At 35.3% G+C, this 16,465-nt stretch overlaps 1 pseudogene; it reads right to left on the minus strand.

Annotated features, from left to right (window-relative positions):
- Positions 1-3,426: 3,426 nt before the first annotated feature.
- On the minus strand, positions 3,427-4,386 carry LOC148122310 (olfactory receptor 8G18-like; annotated as a pseudogene).
- Between the last annotated feature and the right edge of the window lie 12,079 nt (positions 4,387-16,465).

Genomic DNA, 16,465 nt, shown 5'->3' on the forward strand with positions numbered 1-16,465 from the left:
AGACTTAAAATTATTATAAGTATGCACTGTGAAAGGAAATATTTCTCTGTCTTTTTTTAAAGGTATAGTGAAGAAACAATCTTTTAAATCAATAACTATAAGAGGCCATCCTTAGGTAGTAGGAAAGGCAAAAGATTTCCAGACTGTAGTGATCCCATTGGCTAATTCACGATATTTACAGCTCTTAGATCTGTTACCATTCACTATTTTCTAGGTTTATTTTCAAAAACTAATATAGGAGAATTCCAAGGTCTGGTTGATTCTTAAATATGGTGAGCATCTTGTTGTTTCTGTACCAGTTGTTCAAAAGCCTGCAATTTCTTTATTATTAAAGGCCATTTCTTAACCCATACATACTTGTGTGTCAACCATTTTAAAGGTAGGTATGTTGGTGACATTGAAATATCAACAGCTGTTAAGCCTTGTTCTACAACCTGAATGGTCCATGACTGTTCTTTATAATATCTTACAATATTTTACTCAAAAATATACATTAATTTGTAGTTTGTTTCTGAGATGGAAAGAATGCTAATATGAATATTCCATTGCTCTAACAAACCATGTCCCCACAAATACATTGTTATCTTAGTTACATATAATTTTAATATTCTTTTCTGTTCTTTTGTCCTTGTATATTCACTTCCCCCCGCTTTTTTTTTTTACAAACCTTTACCTGAGATGAAGTTCCAATCCCAAAACCTGAATATTTTCATACTAAAAAGACCAATTAGGATGCCATGATTCTGATGAAATTATTGTCACATCCCTACCTGTATCTACCAGACCTTCAATGACAAAATCATTTAATCAAATTTTTAATTTTGCTCTTTATTCCTTTGTGGAAGTTTGCCAAAATCTTACTTTATGGCTTCTCCTAAATTATATGTTCTGTCTACTATAGCTGTTCCATTATCCACAGCAGTGTGGTTTCTTATAATAGGCATTAGGTTCTTTAATTGCTTTGGGAAAGAGTTCCCTCCATGATTGCAAGAAATGACTTAACCTAATTTGGTAGAGGGGCCTGCAAGAGGCTCCTCAAGGTGTGTCCCAATGGCAAATGATTACCTTGAATATTCCTCGTCAACATACATTCATTAATCCTTTGCCACACCTTTCACACGATTATTCTAAGAAAAAAATTATAAGATTAGGGATATATCAAGGTTGCTGTTGGAAACCTTAGGCTGTTCTTCTCTATATGTATAATGTAATGCTGAAATTGGCTCTTTATTAAATTCCTCTGATCTGTTTTTTTGAGATCGTTAAGGTCGGCATCTTAGCACTAAGATTAACTAACATTTTTGTGATAAAAAATTATAAAGCTGGCAATGTTTATTATTAAAATTACATATATCTCATCTAAATTAGATATCCTCTTTTTTAATAATTCCATTTTCATGTAGTCTAGCACATTATGATACAGAGACCCAAAATTCCTCCATTATAGTATTTTTTCCGACTTTTAAATGTGGGATATACTCTCTTTTAACTAATTCCTTCCTTTAAGATTTCCCAATTGTCAAATGAAAGCTGGTACATCCCCTTTGGATGTTGTGGATTTCTCAGGAAATTAGGAAGCAACCTTCCTCAAGACCCAGTAATATCACTTTTATGTGTATATCCAAAGGATGCTTAATAGTGCCACAAGGACATGTGCTCAACTATGTTCATAGCAGCATTTTTTGTCATAGTAAAAACCTAGAAACAACCTAAATAACCCTCACTCAAATAATGGATAAGGAAAATGTGGTACATTTACACAATGGAGTACTACACAGCAGAAAAAAATAATGACATCTTGAATTTTGCAGGAAAAATGGATGGAGCTAGAAAACATATTGACTGAGCAAACTCAGACCCAGAAAGACAATTTTCACATGTACTCACTCTTAAGTGGATTTTTAAACATAAAGAAAAAAAATCAGCCTACAAATCACCATCCCAGAGAATTTAGAAAACAATGAGGACACTAAGAGAGACATACACAGATCTAATCTACATGAGAAGAAGAAAAAGACAAGATCTCCTCAGTAAATTGGAAGCGTGAGGACCTTGGGGGAGGGTTGAAGGGGAAAGGGTAGAGGTAGGGAGGAGAGCAGAGAAAAATGTAGAGCTCAATAAAAATCAATTAAAAATTAAAAAAATACTTCCCAATTGTCTTATTAGATCTACCGACAATGTTGATAGAGATGTGATGTTTACTGTTGCTGTGCAGAATGATATGTGTCTGGCGATATTTTGTGGCAGCTATCTTGTTTGGAAGCAGCTCAAGAAGGACATTCAGGGAGAGCCCACAAACCATGGTGAAGAGAGAAAGAGAGCCAGTTGTCTGAAATACACACAGGGAATTATTTGGTAAAGGCACATGTCTGGTGGTGTCTACCTAAATGCAAAAGCAGTCAGTCAAGAGTGGATGAATCCATGGTATTTGGAGCCCAGGTGCTTCTGGAGTTTGGGTGGCAAATAGAGCCTGTTTCAGAGAGGTTACAACAGGAAAACCCCAACTTTCTCAGAGGCTTGGGAAGAAAATAAAATAAATTCTAGCTTGGTGGGTCTGGGTTCCTACATGCAGCTCCAGCTGGAGACCCACGTGAAACTCCAGCGTGTAATTTGGCTAAAAAGTTACAGGCAAACAACTTTTTCATGAATACATACCCTAAACAATGGGTGCCAAATGTAGCACCAATAATAAAAACTTGAGGCAGAAAATGAAGGTTGAACCTGAAGGTCAGTAAAGCAAAGCATCCAGTCACTAGAGAGCTTTTACTGCTATGACATTTCAGACTGAAAGAAAGTCTCATCGCACCCTATATTCTTCTTTACTGGTAGTATTAAAGGTTTGCACCACTACCACCTGCCCTCTATGGATAACCAGTGTGACTACTGGAATTAAAGATGTGTGCTACCACTGCCTACACTGTAAAACTGTCTACTATGGGTGTTTTGTGTTTGGGTTTTCAGGCAAGATTTAGTTACTAAAATACAAATGAAACATAACTGTAGAAATGGAGCAGGAATGGATAGAGGAACAGGAGAGAAATGGGGAGGAATATTAGGAGGAAAGGAAGAAAATATATTTATTGTAATGTGAAATAATAATAATAATAATGAAATGTACCATTTTATAATTAAGATTGAAGTACATTATTTTTAAAGTAATTTGCATCAACTATCAGGAAAAATGTATGCAACATGATGGGATACCCATTATGGGCATATGGATCCAGGGAATGATTAATATTTATTTCTACTGTTGATTCTCTAAAATTCTGATAATATGTGGGTTGAAATTTGAATTTAAATATTCTAATAGAAAAAATTATCAAACTTTCCTAGCAAATGAGTAATAATAACAGGTATATAAATGTAAACAGTATCATTTCAAAATTGTTTATTTCTTTATAATTTTGCTCTAATAAATAATCCTCACATTACTTCTGACTACTTAAATATTTTTCTTTCAAATATTTTATTCAAGGCAATATTGACATCCTTATTCCTCAGGCTGTAAATCAATGGGTTCAGCATGGGAACAACAGTAGTATAAAACACAGATGACACTTTTCCTTGGTCCAGTGAGCTGACTGATGATGGCTGTAAGTACATGAATGCAGCAGAACCAAAGAAGAAAGCAACAGCAGAGATGTGGGAACTGCACGTGCTGAAGGCTTTGGACCTGCCTTCTGTGGATTTACTCCTGAGGATGCTGGCAATAATGGAGATGTAAGAAGAAATAGTGGTGAGAATTGGGAGAGAGATGTTCAATGTACCAAAGAAAAGAATCAACAATTCATCGATATAGATATTAGAGCATGCAAGCTTCAAGATTGGAAGAAGACCACAGAAATAATGGTTGATCACATCTAATTTACAAAACCAAATCCTAGTCATGAAGCCTATGTGAACTGATGCACAGAACACACTAAAAATATACACTCCTGAAATTAAAGGGCTGTAAATCTTATAGGATATGATTACCCTGTAAAGCAATGGGTTGAAGATAGCAACATATCTGTCATATGCCATTGCAGCTAGTGTGTAACATTCTGCAATGCCAAAGAAGATAATGAAATAGAGCTGAGTCATGCATCCAGAGTAAGAGATGAGGTTCTTCTCTGACAAAAAGCTCACCAGCATTTTAGTAGTAACAACAGTGGACTGACAGAAATCAATGAAGGACAGACTGCTGAGGAAGTAGTACATGGGGTTGTGCAGGTGGGAACTTAGCCCTATCAGTGTGATCATGCCCAGATTCCCTGTTACAGTGACCGCACAGATTCCAATAAAAAGGAAGAAGAGGGGCATCTGGAATTCTGGCTTCTCTGAGAGTCCAACCAAATAAAACTCGGTGACTGTGGAATGGTTTCCTGCTGCCACGTTCGTCATTCAGATCCTGAAGGAGTAAAAGAATTCTTTGAGTAGGTGGTGGTGGCACATCCTTCAATCAAAGTACACAGGAGTCAGAGGCAGGCAGATATCTGTGAATTCAAGTCTAGTCAAGTCTACAGAGTTAGTTCTAGGACAGTCACCGCAACACAAAGAAATGCTTTGTTGAAAAAAAAAGCAAAGCAAAAGCTAAAAACCATGACATAATTCTTTTTCCATATACACAATGTCCCCTAAAATTATTTCTGCCTTAAGAATAAATTTTGTATCTATATAATTACTGTAACTGGATCATCCTAGATAAACAAAATTCATCATTTATTATTATTTTTAACATACTCATAATTAAGAATGAATTTTATACAAAATACTATCACTGCATTTATTCATGAATTTTCTATGACTTCAAATCAATGTCTCTATGTTGTTATTTACAGAGGGTTTCAGTGAGAAAAACTGCCCAAAAATCTGGAGAAAGATATTACCCCATAATAGTGAAATATTGCAAAAAATTTAATTTTCCCAGGGAATCTACATATCTATTATTTTCTGACATTTCCATTTTTTTCTAATTTGTGAGGTATGTCTTAAATTTAAAGTATAAAATTTCCAAATGAAATTTAAGTGAAAATTAAGTGATATCTGGAGCAAACATTACATTAGGTACAGAAAACATGGTTCTACTAGGAAGTGATTTCTAATTTGAGAATCAGTTCTTAAGAGGAACAAATTCAGTGAGTGGTGATTAAATAGTGAGGCCATTAAGCCAAAATGTCCATGTTCACTCAAATGACACCTTGATTAGGACAATGTATTATCTGAGACTGTGTAAAGATATAAATATTACTGTAACCTTGCCACTCATAAAATCTGAAATATGATTTTTGTATTGTTAGTTCACATTGATATTCTCTCAAATGATAAGTCAGCGTTTCTACATATTAATAATAGAGAAAAAGACTCAGTTCAGTTATTTTTCCCATTTATATGTTGTGAACTAAGAAGAACTGTTATCAGGAAAGCATAGATAGAAGGAAAATATAATCATAATCCTATAGTCTATTAAATGATGAACAAATTAATTACTGTGTGCACAAAGCAAATTCCTAAGATTATTAGAGTTTATTCATTTAAAGAGTCAAAAGTATCAAATGTTTTAAATATATAAACACCTATGTCTTGCATAGATAAAAACATAATTCTCAGAAAATCTTACATATTTTAATAGACAGAGTTATATAGAAGGTCTTAAAGAAAATATGAAGGAAATTCTTGAAATCCCTGGATGATTTCAACTTCAAGATTTCTTAGAAAATCTCACACAAATAAAGGAAATGTACAAAGATTCTAAGCAAAAACGAAAGGGCCAGAAAGAATTTAAGAGCCAAAACATAATGGGAAAATTTGAGACAAACTGATACTAATAACAAAATATATTTCATTTGAATTTCAAAAAAATGAACACAAATGGTATAGAATATTATTAAATTAGCAGCAAATATCTAGAAATCAGCTTAGTAAAATACAAATAATCTTTAGATACTGGATCTTTTAAGCAGTGTTGAGAGAACTTGAATAAAATTGTAATAAGAGAAGAACTCATCATAGTAGTTGTTTTTAATACTCAATATGTTAAAGAAATCAAGACTTATGGAAAAATTTGGGATTATTCAATTAGTGGTAAAACAAATAGAGTAAGAGAATTTAAGATACCTATAGAGTATTTAAAGCAAACTTTGTTGAATTTGGTTCATTTCAGAAATTACAGGAAAACATGTATAGCTTGATGTTAAAAATATGCATATTCTGGTAGAGTAAGAGGAACACTCCTCCACTGCTGGTGTGATTGCAAACTTGTACAGCCACTTTGGAAATCAGTAAGTTGATTTCTCAGAAAATTAGGAATCAATCTTCCTCAAGACCCAATATTACCACTCTTGGACATATAACCAAAGGATGCACACTTATACCACAAAGACAACTGCTCAACTATGTTCAAAGAAGAATTATTTGTAATAGCCAGAACCTGGAAACAACCTAGATGTCCCTCAACAGAAGAATGGATAAAGAAAATGTGGTACATTTTACAATGGAGTACTCCTCTGCCGTTAAAAGCAATGACATCTTTAAACATGCATACAAATGGATGAAACTACAAAAAAAGCATCCTGGGTGAGATAACTCAAACCCTGATAGGCAAACATGGTATGTTTTCACTCATATGTGTATGTTAGATGTAAAGCAAAAGATAACCAGCCTAGAGTCCATAATCCCAGAGAAGTTAGGCAATGAGGAGAATTCTAAGAGAGACATACATGGATCCTCCAGAGAAGGAAAAACAGACAAGTCTTTCTGAAAAAATTAGGAGGGGAGGAGAAGGAATAGTGGAGGGGAGGAGGTGAAAAAGAGGGAGGGAAGAGGAGAGGAGAAGAACATGAGGGTTTGGGATGCTCAAGAAGGGGGAAGGACAGTGAGGGAGAGAAAAAAAAGAGAGATTTTGATTGAGGGAATAATTAAAGAGCTATTGAGAAACAGAGGCAAGGGAAAAATTCCAGGAATCCTCAAGGATATCCACAGCTAAGACTCTAAGAAACAGTGGAGGGACATCTAAATTGACCTTCCCCTGTAACCAGGCTGATGACTTCCTTTATTGTTATCAAAGAATCTTCAACCAGCAACTGTTGGAAGCATACACAGAGATCTACAGCAAAGCTCTGGGCCAAGCAACCTGAGAGCAGCCCAAGAGAAGGAGGAGCAATAATATGAGCAACAGGGTCATAGTCACAGAAACAGTTGACCTGAGCTAGTAAAAACTCTCTGGCCCTGGACTGACAGCAGACAAACCTGCATAGGATCAAATTAGGCCCACTGAATGTGGGAGACAGTTGGGAGGCATGGACAGTCTGGGGGGCCACTGGCTATGGTATCAGGATTTATACCTTGTACTTACACTGGTATCTAGGAGCACATTCTTTTTGTAGGGATACCTTAGTCAGGGGAAGAGGGGAACTTGGTCTTGCCTAAATATATAAACAAAAAAATTATCTACCACTTTTAATCCTCTACCACAATTCTAGATAATTTGCTAGGGAAACAAAATCACCCAAAAATGAATTAAGGAGCTGGTAGATTAGAAATAAAGAATATAAAACAACACCTAGTATGTAAATATAAATGAGCATATAGAAAATTAGGAATTGGTTAAACAGTACTATTAAATTTAATTTGCAGTATATGAGGGTAATGTTAGGAAACAGAAACCATAGGACAATTTAAGATATTTTAGGAAACGTACTAAAAAACTCAGGTGAGATATCTTATAATTCTTTGACACTGTTTTTCTTGGACCTAGAATTTGTGATTCCTTATCCTTCACAAAGGAAAGCTGTCCCCATTCTGGATCAAGTCTAAATCATGAAGAATAGCTTAATAACAACTACAGATTGACAGTGTCAGCTTATGTTCATTTGGAGCTGCTGCTTATAAGGTAACATGAGATTTCTGATTTTCATAAGTAATATTATTGAAAGAAGATATTACTGACATTTTAATGCTTCTCTCTACTATAATCCCTGAGATATACATAATGTTGCAGAATTTGTCTTCCAAATTGGGAGTGTTGAAAATATAACACCCAATACCATCTATTGGAAAAGATGAATCATTATAGCAATAGGTCATGTTGCAAACTGATTAATGCTCTTATGAGAACTGGATGGTTACCACAGGTCTGGAATCCTTACATGAGACTGACTTTGGTCCTTTCTTTTTAATTTCACTGGAACTCCTCTGATCCTTAGGACTTTATTGTATCACCATTGAACAAAAGAAACTTCGCCAGATGTGTGCTTTTGGTCTTCAGCTTCTCAACCTTTAGAAATTTATGACAAGATAAATAGAGTTTGGATCACTATACTTCTGATCCTCTAGTACAGTAAAAAGAACACACCAAAACACAGGACCATTTGTTCATTGGCTTGTTGGCTGTTTAGTTGTTCTTTGCAAAGATGCTCCAGGAAATACTAGTCTCCATCACAAAAGTCACACAATCCATTCTTAAATTATGCTAGATCTAACTATCCTTGTGGATTTTGACCAACTTTATCTAACTTTCACTGCATTACATTTCTAGCAAATACACTTAATTCCATTGCCTTCTGTTCAGATCTGCTTGAACCTTAATGTTTGCATGCCTTTCTCTTTGTTGCATAATTTCTCAGTATTTGCTTTGTATAAGTTGTCTTTAGCTCTCATTCGCAAATGCATCTTAAATATTAATAAATCATATGCAAAAGAGAAAAAAGGTTCAATGATAGAAAATTGTGTATTCTTACAGCTAAATTGAGATACAAAGAAACACAAGCACACATACACACACACATATATATATATACATATATAACATATACGCGTTCATAGTTTTATACTTTGTAAATTTTCATCTTTTTTCTGCCTTGAAGCAGCATAATATTTAGATAATAGCAAATAAGAAATTGCAAGGATATTTATTAGAAATAGTAATGAGCTCCCAAGGTCGAAATGAGGAACAGAAGGAGGGAGAACGTGAGCAAGACGTCAGGACCACAATGGGTGTGCCTATCCACTGAGATGGTGAGGCTGATCTAATGGGAGCTCACCAAGGCCAGCTGGACTGGGAGTGTTGGAGCATGTGATCAAACTGGATTCTCTGAATGTGGCTGACAATGAGGGCTGACTGAGAAGTCAAGGAAAATGGCACTGGGTTTTGTTTCTACTGTATGTACTGGCTGGGTGGGAGCCTAGTCTGTTTGGATGCTCACCTTCCTAGACATGGATGGAGCGGTGAGGACCTTGGACTTCCCACAGGGCAGGGAACCCTTACTGCTCTTTGGACTGGAGAGGGAGGAAGACATGGAAAGGAGGGAGGAGGAGGGAAATGGGAGAAGGGGAGAAGGTGAAAATTTTTAATAAAAATAAAAAAAGAAATAGTAATGAATACTTATGTGCTGATACTGATTTGAGTTTAAATTTGAGTTAGGATATTAATGTGGTAAAATATCAAAACAAATTTTAAATTGTTAAATCTTGTTTCCTGTGGCTATCAGGATAAATAGATAAAGAATAAAGATGATCTACTATTCAAGATTTTATAGACTAGGAGGGCATAGGGAGGTGAGCACACAGAGAATTAAATATGATATTTATAAGTGTTCTGAAGGACTAGAGCAAAATGATGATAGTCCTTATTCAGGGGATAGTATCAACGGAGGTATCTTATAAAATATTAAATAATAAAACTTTTTTTTCTCTTTTGAAACAGTACCATATGACATGATTTTTACGGAAATATACTTTGAGTATTCCCTCAGTTATAAGCTGCAGTCATCCTTTAAGACTTACTCATGAATCCTTATCCTATTTAATATATTTTTCTTGGTGTTAAAGGTAGGATTAGTATTTTATTCAATAAATTTTAACAAATTGTTTCGAAAAAATAAAAAAAAATCACTACAATAAAGCAACATTAACAATTCAAATTAGCCCCACATAAAATGCAAAAAAAGCATTTTTATAAGTTAAAACATTTTTTAATTTAAATATATTTGATCACATTCAACCCCTTACTCAATTTCTTCACCCCAAACCTACCACCCAACTTTAAGAACTTTCTCAATAAAAAAACTAACCTCCCCATACCTGCCCCCACCCCCATGCTCACAGCTTTTGCCCTGCAATCTTGTTTGCTTCCAATTTCCAGGAGAATCTATATATGGTTTTCTTTTGGTTCATCTTGTAATTTGACTTCTCTGGGCTTGTGAACTGTGGGCTTAATGTCCCTGGTTTATGGCTAGAGTCCACAAATGACTGAGTATATACCAAATTCATGTTTCTGGGTCTGGGTTATCTCACTCAGGATAATGTTTTCAATTTCCATCCATTTGCATGCAAAATTCAAGATGTCATTGGTTTTTACCGCTGAATAGTATTCTAATGTGTATATATTCCATACTTTCTTTATTCACTCTTCCATTGAGGGGCATCTAGGTTGTTTCCAGTTTCTGGGTATTACAAATAATGCTGCTATGAACATAGTTGAACAAATGCTTTTGTAGTACGATTGGGCATCTCTAGGGTATATTCCCAAGAGTGGAATTGCTGGATCCTGAGGTAGATTGATTCCCAATTTCCTGAGAAACCACTGCACTGATTTCCAAAGTGGTTGCACAAGTTTGCATTCCCACCAGCAATGGCTGAGTGTTCCCCTTCCTCCACATCCTCTCCAGCAAAGGCTACCATTGGTGTTTTTGAGTTTAACTATTCTGACAGGTGTAAGATGGTATCTCAAAGTTGTTTTGATTTGCATTTCCCTGATTGCTAGGGAAGTTGAACATGACCTTAAGTGTCTCTTGGCCATTTGGACTTCTTCTGTTTAGTTTAATTGGGTTAATTAGCATTTTAAGGTCTAGTATCTTGTGTTCTTTATATATTTTGGAAACCAGACTTTTGCCTGATGCGGGGTTGGTGAAGATCTTACCCCATTCAGTAGGATGCCTTTTTTTGTCTTAATAACAGTGTCCTTTGCTTTACAGAAGTTTCTCAGTCTTAGGAGGTCCCATTTATTCACTGTTGCTCTTATTGTCTTTGCTACTGGGGTTATGTATGAAGTGGTCTCCTGTGCCCTGTTGCAGTCTCCTTCCCACTTTCTCTTCTATCAGGTTCAGATTGATATTGAGGTCTTCAATTTATTTGGACTTGAGTTTTGTGCATGGTGATATATATGGATCTATTTTCATTTTTCTCCAGGTTGACATCCAGTTTTGCCAACTCCATTTGTTGGGGATGCTTTCTTTCTTCCATTGTATACTTTTAGCTCCTTTGTGAAAAATCATGTGATCATTGGTTTGTGGGTTAATATCCGGGTCTTCTATTTGATTCTATTGGTTGACTTCTCTTTTACTCCAGTATCAATCTGTTTTCATTACTGTAGCTCTGTAATAGAGTTTAAAGTCAGGGATGGTAATGCCTCCAGAAGTTCCTTTATTGTAAAGGATTGTTTTGGCTAGCTTGGGTTTTTTTGTTTTTCCATATAAAGTTGATTATTATTCTCTTCAGTTCTGTGAAGAATTTTGTTGGAATTTTGATGGGGATTGCATTGAATTTATAGATTGCCTTTGGTAGAATTGCCATTTTTACTATGTTGATCTTACCCATCCAAGAGCATGGGAGATCCTTTCATTTTCTGGTGTCCTCTTCAATTCCTTTCTTCAATGCCTTAAAGTTCTTGTCAAATAGATCTTTCACTTCCTTGGTTAAAGTTACTCCAAGATACTTTATGCTATTTGTGGCTATCATAAAAGATAAAATTTCTCTGATTTCCCTCTCTGCTTCTTCATCCTTTGTGTATAGTAGGGCTACTGATTTTATTTTTTGAGTTGACCTTGTAACCTGCCACATCACTGAAGGTCTTTTTCAGCTGTAGTTCTTTGGTAGAGTTTTTGGGGTCACTAATGTACACTATCATATCATCTGCAAATAATGAAAGTTTGACTTCTTCCTTTCTGATTTGAATTCGGTATGATCCTTGTGTCCCTTTGGGGGAAGGGGAGAGGTGGAGAGGGAAGCGAGAATGGAAGGACTGGCAAGAGCTTGGGGGGAGTGGGAGGGTGGAGATAGAGGAAGGGCAAATATAGGAGCAGGGAAGAAGATACCTATAGTAAGGGAAACATTGTTTGTCATAGCACGAACATGGAAACAACCTAAATGCCCCATGACTGTAGAATGAATAAGGAAAATGTGGTACATTTACACAATGGAGTACCAAACAGCTGAAAAAACTAATGACATCTTGAATTTTGCAGAAAAATGGATGTATCTAGAAAACTTCATTTCGAGTGAGGTAACCCAGACATAGAAAGACAATTATCACATGTACTCACTCATTAGTGTTTTTTAAACATAAAGCAAATAAAATCAGCCATCAAATCACAATCCCAGAGAATTTAGACAACAATGAGGACTACAGGAGACATATATAGATCTAATCTATATGGGAAGTATAAAAAGACAAGATCTCCTCAGTAAACTGGTAGCATGGGGACCTTGGGGAGGGTTGAAGGAGAGGGAGGAGGCAGCGAGGGGAACAGAGAGAAATGTAAGACTCAATAAATTAAAAATCAGTCAAGGAGTCCACAAGACAACTCACCAGATATGGGAACTTCCTGCCAAGCCTGATATAAAATTTCAAGTAGGAAATTAGATGAAAAATATGAGAATAAAGATTTATTTCAATGAACAAAATAACTGGTAAAGTGTTACCAAAATTGAGGTGGAAAAAAATAGAAAAGTTTGTTTATGCATAAAATAGCTATTTTAAATATCGGTAAAGTGCTAATGTGTTTCTGTCCTTGATATCGATGTGTTCATGGCTAATGAAGGAGAATTGCCATGGATTTTAGCATGCTTACTTGTATCCTCTACTTTCTGTGTACATGTTTTCATGCATGTGCAGATCCGTGAATTCTGAATGAAGGACAGTTTCACTGTTTCTTTTCCATTGTCTTGTCTTTGCTTCTTGTCTTTTGTCCTGACCAGAATTTCCTACATTGTACTGAATAAAACAGTGACCACTGACCTTTTTCTTAATAATGACAATATAAAGAAATGTTCTGTCTGTCACAATTAATCTTTTATACACATTATTTATCAAATTAAAGAAACACTCTTTACTCTGAAATAAAAATAGAAATATTTCAGGGAGAAAAAACGTATAACAATTTGAGACTGCTATAGAAAATCCTTCAGTTATACCTGACCCAATTACCAGCATCCTCTTTACTTGGCCAGACCTTGTAGACCTGATGACACAAGGACTGAGTGCTTTTACTGCTGTTATTGTTCTGAATAGCTGCTGACACTCTGATTCAGGACATTGCTTGAGTCCTAAGGTAACATATTAAAGAAATGTATGGATCCACTAAAATGAAAGGATATAAGAATACAAGGGAATAAAAATAAATAAAAAAAGAAAACAATAATAATACCATGTTGGGGTTTCTACCTATCCTAATCAGAGTAAAATCAAGAATGTGAAAAACCATGAATTCAAGAGTATGTGAGGAAAGTGTAGCCCTCACTGTTCACTGAATTACAGATAGGCATGGCCCCTTTGTAAGCTAGTTTGGCGAATTCTAACTGTTGTGAATAGTTGCTGGCACTCTGGCCCAGTGTCAGTAAGCAATAGTAGGTAAGTAAGTAATCCAGTGTGTAGGTACTTTGTTATTTGACACTGCAACACCACTCTTTGCCCAGAAAGACTCCACATTCCACATCATAAAGTATTTTTCAGCCATGTTCATTGCATCTTTAATCACAACATCTAGGAAATGAAAATGACATAAATGACTTCAACTGATGATAAATGAGAAAACATAGTACACATACACAGTAGAATTATATTTATCTGTAAATGGTCTAGGAGGTTCTTCTGTCTATGTGTTGATTTCATTGGTTGAATAAAGAAACTGCCTTGGCCTTTTGATAGGGCAACACTTAGGTAGGCATTGTAGACAGAACTGGATGCTGGGAAGAAGAGAGTCAGAGAGAGCTGCCATGGAGATGCCAGGTCAGACATGTTGAATCTTTCCTAGTAAGCCACAATCTTGTGGTGACTTACAGAATTTTAGAAATGGGTTGAATCAAGATATGAGAGTTAGCTAATAAGAGGCTAGAAATAATGGAGCAAGCCATGATTTAATTAATACAATTTCTGTGTGATTATTTCAGGTGTAAGCTAGCAGGGCAGCCGGGAAAAACAAGCGTCCCCACTCTCTACTACATGTAAACAAATTAAGATCTAGACATTTGTGTGTAAATAGAGGAAACTAGAAAATACTGACTTTAGTAACTGACAATCAGAAAGGCAAACACCAAATATTCTCACTTAGTGGGGATACCTAGATCTAAACCTTTGGGTTTGAAAATACAGTGACTGCATAAACCACAAAAATAAAAAGGGAGTATAAGGATAGCATCTACTTTAGAGAGGGGAATAGCTAGGTAAAATAGAAGAATTTAGGGTAGTTTAATTTGGGACAGAGAAGGGAAAACAATGTAGAGGGAAAGTATGGAAAAGAATGTCTAGGCTAGGCTTCAACAAAAATAGTTCTTACCATGGTAGGGGTGTGCAAATTGAAGAAATATAAATAACGAATATGAATATGCATAAAATAACAAGACAGAAAACACAGAAATTATTGGGAGGGCATTCCAGTGACTGAAATCCTGAAATCTGCCCTTGTTTATTTTTCTACAGCTTTTATACCCAACATAAAGGGGGGAGAAGGTAACTCAAGGCTTTATTAACATAATACAAAAAGACAGCTCACACAGTCAATGATTTTATTACTCTGAGACATCAAACCATTAGGATTTTCTTGTCTAGGTAATAAAGGTGCTCTCGGTCACACATTTGAAGACCCGCCAATCTCTATGTGACCTAACAGTTATGAAAGAGGGAGCAGAAGTCCATTTGCATATGCTGGCCACCTGACAGGATGGCATTGAGCTATTTTAATTTCAAAAATCTCAGGCAATCACCTTCTAAATTAGGAGGTAAAATCTGCCTGTCAATCTCCAATCTCTCTGATCATCAGATAAGGTGGAAATTGGCCTACATTTTTCTGTCTCCACAAAAGAGACAAATACCAATAAGAATGTTAGAAAAAGACATTGGGAATCACATTATTAAGTTTACCGAAAAAACACACATGAACCTGCCCGAACATTATATGTTATTGCTATTGCCTTTTATTGTTTGTCAGAAATTGAATCTAAGTCTCTGAATTAAGAATTCCAACACAGGACTTGAATCAATAACACTGTGTTGGCCCTAGAAGCATATTCCCTGAAGACATAATAGTATGAAAACATGATATCCAAGTTGCCAAGGGTGTAAACTTATTAATAGTTCTACCAAGCAGTGACACCTACGGAACAAAATGATAACCAGCACTGCAAACTATCTCTAAAGGTGCAATACTAGCATTTACATCATAACAGTAACTAATAACTATCAAATTGTTCTTTAAGCCCACTCTACAGGAGGAAATTCATGCCTGGTTCTGTGAATACAGTTAATTATGAGTAACTGATGAGGTCATAGAACCTATAGGAGAATCTAGTAGTGACACTTTGCCAAACAGTCATTGTCTCTACCTGACCATTAGCAGTGATTATATCAACCACAGATAAGTCTGACTCTTTTGACAGCAAATAAACACATTTGCATGCATCCATAACTGATCTAAATACAGAGAATAACTGAAGATGGACTAAAGAGCCACAATTAATCTATTGTAAGAACCCCTACACCTAACAATTGGGAAATATTTTGGAAGTGTAGATAAGAACATTCTAAGAGCCAGAGAATAGGGGAGTCTGTACTGGAGATTATGTCTTCTGGATAGGACACACAAGTGACTCTTCGAAATCTCAACAATATAGTTTGCTAAAAAAAGTGCCTAAAATGATACCTGTTGACATACCAATATGGAAGGAGGAAATTTCAAGGTAGCACTCCTAACTGAAAAAGAATAGGCAATTTCTGATTGTTACAAACAAAATAAGTTTTCCTATGCATAAACTTTCCTATATATAATCCTCAAACATATATATATATATATATATATATATATATATATATACTCATTGTAGGAGATTGAAGGTATGATATAAATACAGAACTAATATGAAATTCTTGAAACTGAATTGAAAAGTATCACATCTGTTGAAATTAAGAATAAAATTTATTGTTATTATAGTATTGTTTATAAAATATGAAGCAGAATAGATAACATGATGGGCTATCCATTAAGGACATATGTATGGGTCCATATCATAATTCATATTAGTTTATCTTGTTGAGTCTGTAAAATATATAAGATAATATGTGCATAGAAATTTGAATTTGAAATTATATCTTAAAATTATCAAACTAGATAAAAAGTTAAAACATTGACAGTAGATTAAGATAAATAGCATCAATTCAAACTCCGTAACTGTGGATCACTGCTCTAATAAATCATCTTCACATTATTTCTGC

The sequence above is a fragment of the Myodes glareolus genome, chromosome 4 (assembly GCF_982192425.1).
Source record: "Myodes glareolus chromosome 4, mMyoGla1.1, whole genome shotgun sequence".
In the NCBI taxonomy this organism is placed as follows: Eukaryota; Metazoa; Chordata; class Mammalia; order Rodentia; family Cricetidae; genus Myodes; species Myodes glareolus.